Raw genomic sequence first — 12,697 nt, forward strand, 5'->3', positions numbered from 1 at the left:
AATGTTTGAAATGCTAAGCTGGTTTTTCTTTTTTTCTTTTCTTTTTTTTCAATCCTCAAACAAACTGGGATGTAGGACTGCAGTTATGCTGTAACAATTCTGCACTTATTGCACAGAGATCACTTCTATTCAGAAGCTCATTAATAAATTCCAGAGTTCATTGGCTAGCTCATACAACCGGCTGTACAAAACAGGTAATACTAAGCCCATTTTGCAGATTGGAAATTGAGGTACAGAGAACTACTGTCTTGTGTAGTAGGAGAATAAGAAAAGAGTAAAACATGGGTTTTAAAGACCTTAAGCCTTATTCTTTGGGTTTTATTATTTTTTTTTTTATAACCATTTATTTTCTTTCTTCCTAGTATTTTGCTGCTCCAACAGAGGGTATGGTCCCATCTTACTACACACATAATAAGTAACAGCTTTTTCAGCTGATGAGGTTGGCAATAGTAGATATGGGAAAGTTAATATTTTACTCCTAGTCAAGTAAAATAGGCTCAGGGAGTGTCAGCAATTTGCCCACAATCAGTCACTGTGAAATTTTGAAATTGTGTGCATCTTCTAAGTCCTGTTTTGCTACCAAGAGCAAAAGACCACCCTTTTCATTTTACATGGACATTTGTTCCAGAGGAGAATCTACCATCTCTGACATCAAAAGTCATCATTTCATTCAAATAAAAAGGAATACCTTCCAAAATAATAAAATCATTTTTCTAGCATTATTTAATAAAATCATTTTTCTAGAATTATTTTTCTTTCAACTTGAGCACAAAATGAACAATGATTCTCACATTTGTTCAATGCATCAGTTGTGGTTTTTTTTTTTAAGATATACAATTAAATGTGCCTGCTATAAACATAAATAGACCTTCCAGGATACTGTACCCTTGCAGGCAACGATCTTAAAGCACACCAGCTTTTCTATCATCATGAAACACCTAGGAAAGTGTGATGTTTACAGCTGCTTCTGTACTTCAAACCTTGACTTTTTGCACCTCCTACACATAACACACTTTGTGAGACTTTTCACATGATGTGAAGGTGATTGCTCAACACTTGGCTTACAGCACTAGACATAACCCCTTAACAAATCATGGGATTGACACATGGGTTAATTATCCTAGAATGCCAATGAAACCAAGCCAATGAAACAAAGAAGGTTTCAATTTTGTTTTTACTCTCAGATATAATTCTGCTAAAGAAATATATATATTTTTTTTCAGAGTGTTAAGGAGTTGTGGTCCCAGTACTAAAATCTCTGAAGATTTCAGTACTAAAATCACCAAACTGGCTATCTTGAGCTTTAGTACCATAAATGTTTACAAACTGGATTGATTATTCTCTCCAATGGGCTTTATTGATCACTTGGAATCCAAGTCCACACTAATGTATACATGGTTAGCAATGAAGACTTCCTGTACTGCTAAGGACTGCCTACTCGAAGCATTCTACATTTTAAGCAGAAAAAAAAAAAAAAAAAGAAAAGAAAAGAAAAGAAAAGAAAAGAAAAGAAAAGAAAAGAAAAAGAAAAAGACAAATGTAAGGCAATGTACAAGGGTGGATAAAAATCCTCAAGTGAAGCAGACCCTGCTATGCCTGCTAGTGACACTGATGGTGTCACACAGCGACTCTTTATGACATTTCAGTTAATTTCTAATAATAAATGAAGGTCTAAATTCTGTGCATACACCTAGTGCAACTTCATTGACTGCAGAATCATGTACCAGAATTGCACTTATGGTACAAAGTATAAACCCAGAATTCAGTTCTAAATGTTTGCAATTATTTTTGTGTGTGTTTTGCTGATAGCCTATTACTCTAAACCAAGAGCAGATTGCTGTCAAGTGACATCCTGAAAATCAGCAAGCATTTTGTATTTGGCAGTCAAGGCCAGGGAGGCAGATTGATGAATAGTGTAGAACACTGTTATAAAAGAGCTTGATTCATATCAGGAGGAGTTTATTTGATGGGAAGTGTTGTGTTTATATCACACTAACAAGTATGCAGATAGAGTAAATAGCGTTAGCATCTTCATCATTTGGTCTTAGTCATTCCAATAAACAATGCCATTTTGTGGTCGACAGAACTCTTTACTGCAGTATCTAAAATGAGTATATAAACATTTATACATACAGCCACACTGCTTTCCTTTCTAAGGGGAATTTGCTTTACTCCCATTTTTTACTTGTCATGAACTTGCCCATGGTCACTGAAAATGGTCACTGTGGGAGATCCTGGAAAAGAGCCCAGTTTCATTGTACCTAAATCACCTCACCACAACATTTGGCCCTCAAAAACTACCAAGTACAGCAATATTAAAAAAAAAAAAAAAAAAAAAAACTTTACAAAATTTTCCCAACACAAGCTGATAAGCCACCGACTGATTTTGTCTTAGTTCTGGTCCTCTTTAATTTTATCATTTAAATGACTGAGTCTTTCCTTTTGATAAGAAAAAAGAAACATGAGCTGAGTGTTTCCCGCTATTTGGACAGTATGCATTATCTGTGACTAAATAAAAGATACACCAAAACTAAGACTAGAATTATTGAAGCGTAAAAAATATAGGAACTCATTTTCTTTGGAAATACAAGAATAGTTTGGTGCCTAACTATATTAGGTCCCTTTGAAAAAAAATCTCAGACAAATACTGAGATAGCTTTCCTCTCCAGGTATGTATCTACCTTGAAACAAAGGTACAAGTTTTATGGTACTTCTCTGGAGTTCCAGAAAGGTTATATCTTGCAGATCTGAAAGCATTCTTCAATTCCCATTATTTTTGCAAACTTTTTTTCTCCTTACTCCTAGTGCAAATAAAAGTAGTGACATATAGCAATACTGGAAATTAATATTAAAAAAAAAAAAAATTGTCAGAAGCATAAGTGCTAGGATAACCCCTCGTAAGGTTTGAAATTTCATTTTACAGAGTTTGGGGACCTTCTTTCCAGAAATTTCTTTCAAGAGTCATGTCTGTAAGCTGACAATGGAAAGAAAGACTAAACTCTGAAGAACTCAGATAAATCCAGGTGAACTTGCAATAGTTAAAATGCTCCTACTTATTGATTAGTAATAAAAAAGCAAATGAGAAGATGCAGAGAGTGGGACAGCAGAGGAACTGTGAGCCAGGAGAATGTTAATAATGGACAACCAACTTTCAAAGGGGTTAGTATAAACCACTTCTAAAGAAAGGAGAAAAGATGCTGCCAGCATTAATAGGATTCAGCTCTCCAGTAGGATTAGTACCCATCTGCAAGAGAATTTTCCTCTCCCTCAGTTTTTTGATGGAGAGCCAAACAAGTTAGCTGAGATCTCCAGTGGAGTTGAACACAGAACTCAGAGGCTTACGTTTGTGCTTCATCAGTCATGTAAGATTTCAGTAATTGATTACATTGGCACAATGTTTGAAAGAAACCCTGCAGAGCTGGCATTGGCCTTGGTGGCAACTGTGAGCTGAGGGGTGTCTCCAGCCCCTGCTGCACCCCAAGCTCAACACTTCATTTGGTTGGAGAAATGACAGGTCAGGAAATTTGCCTGGTCAGAGTCCACATCTCAGTCTCACATTACAGATTCAAAGACAGTAATCTGGATAGACTCATAAATCACTCCCCTACTGCAAATAATTATTCTATTGACAATTTTGTATGAACAAAGAAATAATATACCAAATTTTGCACGCAAACTGTGGTTCTTACCTTGGACAGCCTATTTGGTTTAGATTGCAAAAAGTTCCTTTTGGCACTCTTTGTAGAGCTGCTGCCTACCAATTGTCCTGTTTGAGTCTCAGCTGTTGTCATTTGAAGGACTGCATTTAGTAACCAGACTGGGGGCTTCGTTATTTGTTTATCTGCTCTAGAGCCTACCAGTTGGCAGACCTAAAGGCAGCACATTGCACAGCTCCTGCTTGATATTATCCTATAAAATAAAACTATGGACATTCATAGCTCCAAGCAAGCTAATATGTTGCACACTGAATGAAAAGAAAACATGAGAATGCTCCCAAAAAGATGAAATCTATCTGAACTATTTTTTCCATGGAGAAAATAAATACATATATTAGCCTTGCATGACAAGTTTCTAGTTCAGGTTACCAAAAAAAAAAAAAAAAAAAAGAAATAAAAATGCATATATACTACCAAAATATTAATTGTTTCAACAAAGGATCTAGAAGAGCAATAATTTCAAAAACAAGTTAATTATATGCTGACACCTTCAAACTGCAGTTGGGGATGGAAAATGGTCATTACACAAATTATTTTAAGTATACCCCTACTAAAGGCACACCAGCTGACTGCCCTATGGCACCCAGAGCAAAATATTCCATAGGGTTAACAGATAGTGTCTCTGGAAATGAACAAAGAAACACAAGGTAAGGGAGCCATTCTCCTTTCCACCTTTATTTGCTATTTAATTACAGATAGTTTTTCCCCTACTGTATTTTTTATGTTGCTGAAATAGAGCAGGAATTTATTTTCATCGATTTAAGTACAGGTTGCTTTTTAAAACCAAATGGTTCTTAAATACAAATGGTAACAAAAAGTAGAAGAATTGCAGTTTCTAGGAAAAATGAATAGTTAAACGTCGAAAATTAGGATTGGCAGCAATGTATTGAAACTCTGGGCCAATGTTTTCCCACATATAAGATTACAGAGAACAAATAAATCAATTTTCTAAAATGTATAAAGTAGTAAAACTTACCCTGTCTTAAGAAGTTTGTAGCCATCTCAGAAACTAGGAGATAAAACTTCAGAAGATCTGCAAAGGATTGCAAAAGAGTAATACATATCAACACCAACATCATTGTAAAATATTTCATGATAGGAAGAGGCAAAATGATATTATAGTTGTATGATGCTATAACTGTGTATGTGACAGCCTAAAACACTAATGGAATGTTGCCTATTTAGAAATGTCCTAAAGGACATACAGAGAGAATGAATGCTCTGTTAATAATGAGAGATTTCAAAGATGATTTCTGGCAAAGCGAATTTAACATGGCCCAAAGCAGTAGAATTAACAAGAGCAATGGAAATAGCAGTGAAAAAAAATACTAGATCTGCTCTTACAATGCAAATAGTCAAACTCACTTAAACAAAATGGAAAGCTAGGTGGAATGGGTCTAAACAGGTCATTTTCTTTAACATTATATATTAAAATGCTCCCATGATTTAAGTATCTCAGGATTAGATGCTTAGCAAACAAAAAAAAAAAAAAAAAAAAAAAGGGGGCAAAGATCAAAAGCAGCCACTATCTCTGTATCTTAAAAGATCTGTAAAAGAGAGTCTACTAAAGAATACACGGAAGATGTGGGCAATTGCCCTCTCTATCACAGCAAGCAAAAAGACAGCAAAACGTTATACTGGCACGTCAGCTTATTTTAGCAGTTAACGTATATATCAGCTACACAAAGCCAAAATTATAACATTAAAACCCTATTCTTCCATACGTTTAGTAATTCAGGGACCAAGACAAAGTATTGGTTGCAAGAACAAGGCCTTATCGTACTTGAATTAAGCTGTAGCTAATATGAAGTATTTCTGATCTTGGCTATATTATTCTGTTAAGACCTAGCAATTGACAGTCATTCTGGAGTACTCATCACTTCACACTTGGCTTTCTTTAAAGAAAGTTTGGAGACCTTAGAGGATATAACAACTAGGTGTTATAACTGAGACTGGAATCCAGAGTCAAATGACATATGAGACATCTTATGCTCCAGGAGATACAAGGTATAAGAAGCCAGACCACGTAAAAGCAAGTGAACATGTTTTCACTATCATCACTATTTAGGAACATCACATACCCTACAGGACTTAACAAGCAATGTTAAGAATGCCTGTAGGAATTGTAAACCATAGTGAAATTAACACGTCCTATGAATAGGCATTAGGTGACCCTTTACATGTTAGTAAGCTAGACATCTTACAAGAATGCCAGAAAAATGAGATTAAAAAAAATAAAATAAAAACAACATAAAAATGTGCTGCTACAAATACTTGCAACTAGTCTGTATCACTGTATTAGCCTGCCATATGGAATACTGTCTCAAGTTTTTCACAGACAGTGAAAATTTGTTAAAAGATACCCTGCAAGCTGGAGTCCAAACTGACAACTGTTTTGCCATTTTGACCTATGATACTAAATCTCTGTCAATGCAGAGAACAGATTTCAAACACTGGAGGTAACAGGACTTTGTTCAACACCAAATGCATAATTCCATTGCTACTGGCAAAAACAAAGCTGAGCTAAAGGGCATCAAATGAGCAGATTCATTCTTCAGATAAACAAAACCTGGTTCTTCGGATCTTGCTAAAACCATAGGCATGTTAGGCATGCTGCTCATGCTGTTAGTACAGGAGTTTCATCAACAGCATCAGCTCTTGAAGGATGATAACTGGCAGCTAGTTTCTAGTCCCACTCTTCAGTGGTCAGCCCTAACATTGCTTGAAGCCTTTATAACCCCCTGGACACTGAGACAGAATACATCTTGAGCAGTTTCAAGGATGACACCAGCCAGGGGGAGCACTCAGCATGGCAAAAGACAGGCAGGGCTGCCATTCTCAGGGACGTTGATAAAAAGAGTGATGCTCTGACAGGAATAACAGCAAGGGCAAATGTAAAGTCCCGCAACAAGGACTGGATAACTCCATGCAACGGGATAGTCTGGAAAAAGCTGGAGTAGAAAGCTACTTGTAGAAAAGGACCTGGGGGATTTGGCAGACTACAAATTGAACATGAGCTGGCAGTATGTCATTGTGGCAGGAAAGAACAACCACATACTAAAATATATATAAATATATATAAACAGGACTGTAGGCAGGTGATCAAAGGAAGCTGCTATTTACTTCTGTTTAGTGCTCATGAAACTGCATCTGGAGAACTGTGTTCAGTTTTGGGCTCCTCACTACAAAGATGATGCTGTTATACAGGAATGAGCCCAGCAGAGGGCCATCAAGATGATTAGGGGCTGGAAGATGCGACACAGTGAGGACAAGGTGAGACAACTGGGTTTGTTCTGCCTTAAGAAGAGGACAGGGATAGATTTCATTTTTGTCTTCAACTAACCAATGAGAGGATGAAGAAAAGATGGAACCAGACTGATCACAGAAGTGTACAATACTAAAATGAGAAACAATGCACAGAAGTTACAACAGAGGAAGTTTTGATTAGGTATTATTTGGTTAGAAAGCATTTTCACATTGAGCATGATCAAAGACTGGAACAGGTCTCTCCAAAAGGCACTGCAGTTTCCATCCAGGAGATACCCAAAGCCTGGCTGGACAGACACAGCCTGGAGCTGCCTGCCTTGGGCAGGATGTTGGACTAGAGATGTCTGAAGGTCCCTTCCCACTTTCATGGTCCTGTGGTGATGGGTGAGACACAGAGCTTTTCAGGAATGTGAAAAACACTCCTCACACAGTTCTCAACACCTGTTTGTGCATTTTTATGTAAGCATAAATTAATTATTCGTGGTAACATTTCATCAGAGATTTTTCCAGATCACTAAAGCAGACACTATGCCCATTCAGCCACAGTTACAGGCAGAAAGACAATTACATTTGGAATAAAATTCCCTCCCTACCCTTCTGAAAGCCTTTTACCACTGTGACAGACTATAAATCACTTACAGAACTCTTCAAAACAAGGGCACACTGACCACACCAGATGTACGGCTACAGTGCTGAGCCCAGTGACACAAGGATGTGTAACAGTCTATAAGGCAGGCTCTTCTGCAGATGTCTTGGTCAATTGTCCCATCTAGAATCTGCCTCTGTGGAGTGCCCTAGTGAGTTCTGTGCTACTCATGAAACAAGTCAACCAGGTACAAGAGCACCCTTCTCAGAAAAGGGTATCAGAGGATATTTTCTGTTCCTGCATGTGACAGTACGTACCACAGAGCTGACCTAAAGACTATAAATTGTAAGCAGTATTTTCAAATCTGTCTGATCTTACCAAAATCACTGGAAACTCTATTAAAGATAATTGAAATTCCTTGACAGTACAATGTGGAAGGAAAGACAATACAGTTTAGCAGCTATTTGTTTCACTGGGGTTTCCTCTAGATTGGGCTGATGCATCTTCTGCACATAATAATCTGTTCATAGCAAGCCATGGCTGTTATGGGGATTCATCTAAGTGACAGCACTCTCTGCATGGAGCTTCCCTGCTTCTATATGACTTTTTGGAGCCTATTTTGACCTCCTGGTTTCCAGGTTCTCTTTAAAGGGGAAGGAAGGATTCCTCAGCACTAGGTGGGACAAGATCAGGTGGAAGTATAGTAACCAAAACCAATTTGGTTTATTATAGGGTCTCTGTTACCATAGGCTTTAGAAAGCAGGGGACCACTCATTCCTCCAGACGGAACAGTGTATTTTGTGAACTCCTGACACTAGAAAACCCAGGTCACAAAGGGATCAAAACATAATGAGAAGTAAATTTTGAATTATAGTTTAATCTGTATAGCTTGGGCTTTAGGAATAAATGAAGGTTTACAGTTCAGTCACTTGTAGCCACATCTGGGCAGCCATCCAGATATACAGATGGAATTTGGATTCTGAAGCACAAATCTTAAATTCTTATGTTATATGTAACATAAATGTTTTTTTTACAAGCTAGTTCCTTATGACTTACCTGATTTTTAAGCTACACGATCTACAAATTATGTATTTGCATTAAATAGAGCAGATGCTTTTTAACTGCTCTCCTTATACTGACTCCATAAAAACAATGATGCACAGTAAGAATTCTCTTTCAAGATATGATGATCTTGCTCCAGGCACTCAAAAGAGCACCTTAGACTATATCCAGCAGCCAACAGTTGTCTTCCCTGAAATCCCCACTATTGATCTTAAATCTGTGGAAAGCAAGCTCTTTATCAATTCTACCCCACAGTTCCTAATGCATTCCTATAGAGACTGATGCTTTGTGAGTGTTCAGATCTGGACATACAGCAAGAAAAAAAAATCAACATTTCAGAAGCAGCCAAAATAATGTTTTGATAACATTTGTTCACTTAAATATTTTTCATTTATTCTTCTACTGTTTCTTCTATGCACAGCCATGTGTAATAAGCAATTACATTTATGAAATTGCATTATGTTGTGTTAGGATTTGTGCTATACGTAACCCAAGGCATTTATCACCAAAAAGTCAAATCAATTAAAATATGTGATGGCTGGAAGATAATAAGACCTAGTCATACAACTATCTGACATTTAAACTGTTATACTCGATTTTCAAGGTAATATGAAAAATAATAGATTCTATGCTTGCCTTTTTTTCCCCTCCTTTTAGGGCAAAACTCTAGAAAACCAATTGTGAAAAATATGACAGTGGTGAATTACATTCAACCGAGTCTAATCTGGAAGTGGCTAACTCACACTGGTTATGCAGTGATTCTATGATGTTTCCTTGAAATGTGCCCTAATTAAATACATTTAATATCTTTCCTGTTTATTATATTAACCAACACTGCTATCACAATATCTATGCTGAATTTTGTAATCTGACAAATCTGGTGTGAAGTCAAAGCAGGGAGAAGGAAGGTCAAAAAGAATTCACTTACATAAAATTGACATTTTAGTTCCTGATACTGAAGTGGCACTAAAAATCCCAGCATTTTGCCTGAAAAATTATGTTTGCACATTATCCCAGTCATTTGAAAAATACAAATTCTAAGTAAATTCTACTGCTCTAAAAATCAAGTAAGATAAGCATCAAGAGGCTCTAAGGATTATTTGAATATTTCTCGATGTTTTCATAAGTCTGCTAGGAATAACGCATTTCCACTATATCTTCCTACCTTAGCAAAACAGAAATCAGTAGCTGGCGCATTTGTTTATATTTTTGGTAGATGACATGCCCCCTCCTCCTTAACGGAGATTTTCCAGGAATACCATAGCCTTTTACACAATGAAAGATGTGAAATACTTTTGTAATAGCCAAGGAACCCATCATAACATTCAGCCAACAAGTATGTAAGGTCACGTCTACCAGTCACACAGGGCTCGAAAATGTTACTCACAGCATTCTTCCTAAACAAACCTTTTCTTTGCTTTTACTCAGCTTCAGAGCCCTATCCCGAGAAATATATATCAAGAATTTCAGCAGTCCTCCACCTTCCAGCTCTTCATGCAAGTCTCTTTTTTATCCCTGTAACTGGAAGATGTCCCTTCACCATCTTCCCTACATAGGCAGAGTAACTTCATAATTCATTCAACATCAGTACTGAACTGCCACAGAGGATCGGGAAAAAATGAATACTGTGTTCTCGTTTTTAAAAACTGGGCAGATAATCCATGGAACTATAGGATTATATGTGATATAAGACACATGACAATACTGGGACAGCTGACCTGGAAGACTAAAACCTGCAACATCCAGTCTCACAAAGGAAAGGCTGATAACATCAAAACAGCCTGAACAGTCAGGGACGAGTGACATGGCAGCTCACTAACCTGGCACTGTCACAGCCACTGCTGACTAGAAACTATGCAATCTGGCCAGCCTTCTTGCCAGATCTGGTTTCCACCAAATGTTTTGATGTAATCTCTGCAATCTTGAGAAATGTTTAGATATCATAGAATCTTCATTTTCCAGGGAAAGGCCACATAACGGAAGTGAAACCTGCAAGTCCAGGAATGCAGAATAAGAAAAAATTAAATTCATTTTACCCTGCTTAGAATTCTCCGGTCACAAAAATCAGCACAAGAAAGGGACAGAAGTACCACAGTGGATAGCTCAATGAAAATATTTCTCCACAGTATAAAGAAAATATAAAACTAGGAAACATTAGTAAGATCAAAGAACGAACAGAATATAATATCAAAACCTAAGAACATCTTTTAATACATCAGTGATTCAAGGTAGCACCTGAAACACTGTTCTGGTCACTTTATATAAGAAAGGTTATTGCAAAACTTATGAGGTACAGAGAATAATCAAAGGTTTGGAAAGACTTTCATACACTCATTAAGCACTTGAAATAATTTACTATAGAAAGTAAAGGAAGGGAAAGGAACAATGTTAAATACTGAGTTTCAAAGAGAATACAGATTGAATTCTGTCTTTCAGGCCTCACTAAAACCACTCATTAAATGAAATTAAACAGTGGTAAATTCTGGTAAAAGCTGGCAAATAGCAGACGAGTAAAGAGCAACCCAAGCAAATACCATCAGAAGTTTGTTATCTTTGTACTTCCATCCTCTTCAGATGGAAAGTTTTGAGACTGCTATGAGAAGCACCATTTGGATCTGGGCCTCAAATCTAAAATTAAATCTAATCTTAAACAAACAAACAAGCAACGAAAAATCACTGACAACAGCCACTGGATAGAGGCATTTGGGAGTTAAAACTAAGTTTTCCAAAATCTCTAATGCTACTTCTTATTTGATTTATGCCATCCTTTAGTCTTTACACGAGCTGTGGTTTCCAAAAGCTTGATTCAATGAAAAATCCCAACCAACCAGTCAGGTAACAAAAATTGCTTGGTTTCTTGAATGCAAGGTAAATGGAAAAAATCACACGTAATCTTAAATACTCATCCAAATCCAATAAGTTATAAAAATAGAAAAGCTGATAAGAAACTAAACTGGCATTGGCCAGCAAGAGGAAGCCAAGGCTGAATACTGACATCCACTACTACTGAAAAGTATAGTAAAAGCAGCCTTTTCAAAAATTCAGTCTGAAAGTTTTCTATTTTACAGCTTACAGATTATAGAAGATGCTCCAAAGACCATTTAAACAGTATTTTCACAGGAACTCAGCATGTATGAAAGCAGTAAAATAAGTAGTAAGATTTGTAAAATAACTTTGTGACTGGGGACAACGTAAGTCTTGAACTTTGACCTTCCATTTATATACTGGAATTGTGGGTCATTGCTTCTGAAAATTTGTTCCTATTCATTGTGCTGAATATTTGATACTTTTAATTTGAGAGTTTGTCCTTCCTTTTTATTTTTCTTAACTTACATTGGCATCTCATAACATGACCGTAGTCTCTACAACCAATATTCTATTTTATTAAAAATATTTAAATATACTATGACCTCTCTTCCTTTTTCTGTGCTTGCATACCTTTGGAAGCTGATGGCAGTTCAAAGAGGTTAACGAGTTAGAAACATACCTGTGTAATACCTTACACATGTAGGTAGCAATAGTCAGCACCTGTACGTGTTCAGTTATGGCTGTGGGCAGGTGACAGGGCTGTTGCCCATACCCTAGCCTGAGGTGCACCCAGCCAAACCAGACATGAGAAGATACCGGATGTGTCATGATAAATCACTAGACATGACAGATGAAAGGATGAGAAGCTGACAAAACTTACAGATAGCACCACGGGGACAGCAGAATTTCTCTGGTGACTTCAGGGGAGTTATGTGTGAAATGGCCAAACTTCACAGTAACTGAAAGTGAGAGCTGGGTACACTTAGGGGAGGTAAACCTGACAAGGTAAGGAGCACCATGTCAGTAATGCTATACGAGATCAAAATTAACTAGATAATGGTATCAGAAGCACCAAACTTGGGTACAGATGTAGCAAACTAAGACTGTTGGGGTAGGTTGTTTATTTTGGTGGAGACCAGGGCAAAGAAGGGGTGGGACAAGGGTAGCAAAAAATGTGCCAAGAAACAGAAGTGATAAGGTATGCCAATGATATTATCAATTCTGCCCAGGGGGGAGCTGGTGCACCACAAATAATAAT

This window comes from Anser anser (assembly GCF_964211835.1).
Source record: "Anser anser genome assembly, chromosome: 8".
Taxonomy (NCBI): domain Eukaryota; kingdom Metazoa; phylum Chordata; class Aves; order Anseriformes; family Anatidae; genus Anser; species Anser anser.